Genomic DNA, 5,978 nt, shown 5'->3' with positions numbered 1-5,978 from the left:
TCCCCCCACCTCTCTCCCTTCCTTTCGCGGCGGTGGTTGCCATGGATCACTCCCATGGATCTTCGAGTGAGGCGGTGCCGGGCGTGAAGCGGTGGCGGGAGGATGCGGGTGATGGGGTGGCCGATCTGGACCTCGAGGCGTCCCTCCGTTCCAAACTTGAGGCCGAGCAGGCAGCTCGGCTGCAAGCGGCCCGCGAGCGCGAGGCGTGAGCGGTGGGGTCCGAGCGGTTCCAGGGCGGCGAGCGTGCTAGGGCCGCGGCATTGGCCGTGGCGGGCTCTAGATCTGAGGCCCCCGGATCGGGCGGATCCGAGGCTGATCCTTGGGAGGCCGCGGCGGCTGCTGGTGGCTCTGGTCCTGCGGCCCGTCCCCCTCCTCCCCCCTGCATGGCCCGGCTCCCCTGGTGAGTGGCGGCGGTCACAGCCCCGGTCCGGCGTCTAGGTTCGGTGGGCGCTCTTTAGGTCGCGGTGGCGGCAGCTCGGGCTCCCTCGGGCGTAGTCCTCCGTCGGCTGGTTCTGGTTCGTCCTGTGGCGCCTTGGGCGATGGGATCCTTCCTCCTCCCCCTCCTCCACCAGCCCGTCCATCCCCTCCGCCTCTTCAACCTCCAAACCCTAATCTTACGTGTTTCGCTTGCCACCAACCTGGCCACTTCCAATCCCGCTGTCTCAACCCCCCGTTCTGCCTGATCTATAGAGAGGATGACCAATTGACCGTGAACTGCCAAAATCGTCGCAAATCTGCTTCCTTTAAGCTTTTTGGTCAAGGCCTTCCTAGTTGCTCCTTCTTCGCGCTTGATGGTGATATCCCTTAGGTCGTAGTGGCCCCTGCGCTCTCCAACGCCGCGATCATCTCGATCAAAGACCACAAAATCACCACCCAAACCCTCTTGGACGAGCTCAAACTGTGGGATGATGGGGGCTGGGATTGGCAGATCCGTCAGCTGTCCGATTTTGATTTCGCAGTGATTTTTCCCTCTAAGAGCAGCCTAAAGATGATCTCTTCCTGCACTAGTTTCACTCTCCCTCTTAACCAATTGGTGGTTTCGGTGAAGGCGGCCACCAATGGAGCTAAACCTATTCCACCCCTCTCAGAGATCTGGGTCCTTGTGGATGATGTCCCTCCCACCTTGCGCTCTTCAGAATTCATCATGGCCTTCGGTGTTCTCATTGGCAAGCCGATCTTGGTTGACCAAGATTCCCTCTCTGTCCTTGGTCCCGTGCGCCTCAAGATCTGGGTTGTGGACCCCTTATGCATTCATGGCTATGTTGATGTGTTCCCTTATGCGGATGGTTTCAGGCTTCGGGTGCGTGTGGAAGGTGATGCCAGTGCCCAATCCCCACCCTCGCCTCCTCCTCTTTCTGTTGATAACCCTGGCGGTGAGGGCAACAATGCTGGCAACTTGAGCGAGGGCTCGCTTCCGCACTTCACGACCTCTGAATGGGATGGAATGGGTACCGAAAGCTGCGAGCTTTTCAAGGATAGTGCCCCGAAGACCAAGGATGGTGGAAAGGATCAGATGGATGTGAATGTTTCGGCTCAGGCTGCCCCGTGTGTCCCAATTGCCGGTACTCCTGTGTCGGGGGTGTGCTCCAACCTGTCGGCTCGGTCGGGCTCGCCGTCGCTCTCGGGCATTGAAGATCATCCTACTTCCCCGCGTCGTGTAGTGACGGGCTCTCTTCCCAAGCGCAAGTCCTCAGTTCGCAAGTTCTCTGCTCGTAGTAGGTCCTCCTCTGGGACCAAGTTGTCGGCGGCGGGCCTTTGTCGTCGTCTTGATGGTGACATGGGCGACGTGGCGGGTCTGGCATCTCCGGTGGAGGCTCATGCTTCTCCGATCCGCTCCCCCTCCTCTACGACGCGCAAAAGTGGTCGGATCCGCGACAGTGGCATGCGGGTGGCTGACAAGGCGGCAAGGCGTGCTGCGGCCCGTGATCTTCCTGCTTCAGGTACCCCTCCTGCACCTTCTCCGTTGGTTCATAGTATTTCTTCCCACACTAGGCTGGATCTACCTTCTTACTCGGATGAGCACTTGTCTAAGGTTCTAGCGGATTCTGGCATCTCTCTTAATCATAATTTTGGTATGCCTTCTTCTCTGATCGCTCTTATTCGGGCCAATGAGGTGGCCCAGACGGCTTTGGCCAAGGCTAAAGAGGTCGCTGTGGCTCCTCCTGCCCCCTCAGTTGTGGCTGTTGGGGTTTCGGAGGAGGAGGGCTCTGCTAGCGGTGCTGTTTCCATGTCTGTTGTGAAGAAGGGTGGTTCTAAACGTGCGAAAGCCTGCTTGGCACCCTGTAGGTCGAGTTTGCGCATTAAAAATCTCTCTTTCAAATGAAAGCCCTTTTCTAGAATATCAGAGGCTTCGGCGCTCGGGGGCGCCGGGACCAAATTAAGGATATTGTCAAGGGTGATAATATTGACTTGATTGGCCTAGTCGAAACTTTCAAAACCTCCTTTTCTCCTCATGAGCTCTCTTCTATTGCGGGGGCTGATCGCTTTGATTGGAACTTCCTTCCCTCGTTTGGCCACTCGGGCGGTATTCTGTTAGCATCGAAACGTGATGTTTTTGATTTTGTCACCTTTTATCATGGCATCTTCTGGGCCAGTTTCGTGCTTTTCCACTGCCAGCTCAATTCGCTTTGGGAATTTATGGTTGTTTATGGCCCGACGGATCACTCCCTCTCCCCTATCTTCCTGGACGAAATCTCGAACAAAGTCGATGTTTGCTCCCTTCCCCTTGTGATCGGAGGCGACTTTAATTTGCTCTGCTCGGCTGCGGATAAGAACAATAATATATTTTCTTGGACTTTGGCCGATGCTTTTAACGAGTTCATTAGCTCCTGTGCCCTTCGTGAGATCGCTAGGGTGGGCTCCAGGTTTACTTGGACTAACCATCAAGTTTCCCCTATCCGCTCTGTTCTTGACCGAGTCCTTGTGTGTCCGACATGGGATTCGCTCTTCCCTCTTGCTACGCTTAAATCTAAGGCTATTGTGGGCTCGGATCATGCCCCCCTATTCCTTGATTCTGGGATTCGACCCGTCTCCTCCCCTCCTAGGTTTTAGTTTGACGCGTCTTGGCTCCTTATTGATGGCTTTATCGACCTCCTAGGCTCTAAAGTTAGTGGCTTCCTGTTGGCGCCCCATCGTTCCTTTGGGCCCTTGGAAGACTGGCACAATTGCTCGGCCCTGCTGCGTAAATTCCTCCGTGGTTGGTCCCGTAACCAGTCGGCCCAGGACCGCAGAGAGAAGGCCCTTCTCCTGGCCCAGATTGAGGCCCTTGATTCTCGAGCTGATGTTTCTGGCCTTTCGGATTCTGATTGGACCCTTCCCTTCTCCCTCGAACGTTCTCTGATGCAGATACACCGCCTGAATGAGATTTATTGGCGCCAGAGGGGTTCGATTAATTGGATGCTTCAAGGTGATTCCCCCACCGTGTATATTTTTGCTATTGCGAATGGGAGGTGGCGCCGATGTCTTATTGATAGCCTGATTATAGACGGGGTGCGGTCTTCTGACCAAGGCGTCATCCTCAACCATGTTGTGGCATTTTTTTCTTCTCTCCTCTCTGCCAAACCTGACCAGGGGTTCAGGTTATCTTCTAATTTCTGGGACCAGGGGGCCTCAGTCTCCGCGGATGAAAATTCTAATTTGATGATCCCTTACTATGAAGAGGAGATCTTCTCTTCGATCACTAAATCGAACCCTAATTCTGCCTTGGGCCCGGACGGCTTTTCCATCCCTTCCTTTAAACAATTCTGGCCTATTCTAAAAGAGCTTATATGTGTAGTCATTCAAGGTTATTGTCTGGGGACAGTAGATATATCCAGGATCAACTATGCGGTCATCTCCCTGATTCCTAAAATTAAGGGTGCCGGTCTTATTTCTCAGTTTAGACCTATTGCACTAATTAATAACTTCATCAAATTCCCTGCCAAATGTCTGGCTTCTCGCCTTACCCCGGTGGCTCATCGGACCCTCTCCCTTACACAGTCAGCTTTTGTCAAGGGTCGTTTCATTCTCGATGGGGTCCTTTGCTTGCATGAGATTATTCATGACATCCATAAATCAGGCAGCAAGGCTGTTATTCTAAAATTGGACTTTGAAAAGGCCTACGATTCGGTTAGTTGGAGCTTCCTTAAGCAAGTTCTTCTGGCTAAAGGTTTTGATAGTGGGGTGGTTCACCGTATTATGCAGTTGGTCATGGGGGGCCATGCTGCCATTAATGTCAATGGGAGAGTTAGTAATTTCTTTAAGAACTCTAGAGGCCTCCGGCAAGGCGACCCAACCTTTCCCATTCTCTTTAACTTTGTGGCGGATGCTCTTTCTAATATCTTATCTAGAGTCGCGGAGGCTGGTCATATTTCTCCTGTTAGCTCACACCTCTTCCCGGAGGGTATTACTCACCTGCAGTACGCTGACGACACTATTATTTTGGTGGAACTGAACGACCACTGCATTGCCCATCTCAAATTTTTGCTCCTTTGCTTCGAAGCTCTCTCGGGTCTTAAGATCAACTTCTCCAAAAGTGAAGTCATTGTCACTGGTGTGCCAGATACAGAGGCCTTACGGGTGGCCCACCTCTTGAATTGCTCTCTTGGCTCGTTCCCCATTAAGTACTTGGGTCTACCCATCTCCTCTGGCAAGCTCCTTGCCAAAGATTTTGCTCCTACGGTGGCCAAGGTGGGTAATCGTGTTATGCCCTCGAGGGGCAGGTACAACACTCAGGCGGGTAAAGTGGCCTTGATTAATGCGTGCCTCTCACCTCTTCCGATGTTCTTGATGGGCTTTTACCTTTTTTCTATGGGAACCTATGCGGGCCTTGATAAACATAGAGGTGCCTTTTATTGAAACGCGGCTGATAACAAGCGCAAATATCGCTTTGTCAAATGGGACCATATTTGTAAGCCAAAAAGCCTTGGGGGGTTGGGCATTATTAATACTCTCGTTATGAATGAATGTTTGATCATCAAATGGTGGTGGAAGATCATGACCATCTCCCAGGATAAGCCCCTCTGGTTCAACATTCTCAAAGCAAAGTACTTTCCCTCTTCTAGCCCAATGTTTGCGCGGGACTCTGGGGCTTCCCAATTCTGGATGAATTTGGTTAAGCTCAGGCCTATCTTTCAAGGCCTTGTCAAATTCGTTGTTCACAATGCAGGTCCACCAGGTTTTGGATAGATTGGTGGTGTGGCTCCTCTTCACTGGCTACTACTTTTCATGTTCTTTTTTCGTACTACCTGGACCCTGAGATATCAATCTTTGAGCTCGCGTCGTCTAATTGGGACCTACGTCTACGTCGTTCCCTCTCTCCCGCAGAGTTGGAAGATTGGCAGCATCTTGTTGCTCTCTTCCCTTCGCTCTTGGAGGAGGAAGACACGGTTGTCTGGCCCCACTCCCCCTCTCCGCGCTTCTCAGTTAAATCCCTCTATGGTAAGCTCATTGCTGGGTCCTCCACCTCCAAATTCAAATGGATCTGGAGGGCTCGTATCCCTCCTAAGGTCAAGGTTTTCCTCTAGCAAGCCTCCCGTGGGCGTCTGCCGACGGGTGACCAAATTCGCAAGCGTAATGGCACGGGATCTGATAGGTGTGCTCTATGTGGTTTGAGAGAAGACTCGTCTCACATCTTCTTCAACTGTGTGTTGGCTAATCTGTTTTGGTGTTGTATCAGATCCTGGCTGCATGTTTCCTGGGCTCCGACTTCCTTTTCTAACTTGCGCATCTTGGTTAGTTCTTTGGTTGGGGCCCAGAGGCGATTGTTTTGGGTGGGCTTCGCAGCCATGTGCTGGTCCCTTTGGATGACGAGAAATAAATTTACCATCAAGCATGTTTTCCCTGCTAAGCCTTCTGATTGCTTATTTAAAACCTGTATATTCCTGCAACAGTGGAGATCATTGACTAAGGAGGAAGACAGGGACGCCCTCGACGCCATGTTGGCCAAGATCGAAACTCTGCTATCTCCATCTCCCCAGTTCAAGCAGGCACCTAGGCGT

Source organism: Triticum dicoccoides, chromosome 1B, assembly GCF_002162155.2.
Source record: "Triticum dicoccoides isolate Atlit2015 ecotype Zavitan chromosome 1B, WEW_v2.0, whole genome shotgun sequence".
Lineage (NCBI taxonomy): Eukaryota > Viridiplantae > Streptophyta > Magnoliopsida > Poales > Poaceae > Triticum > Triticum dicoccoides.
Note: the sequence above shows the minus strand (reverse complement) of the source record.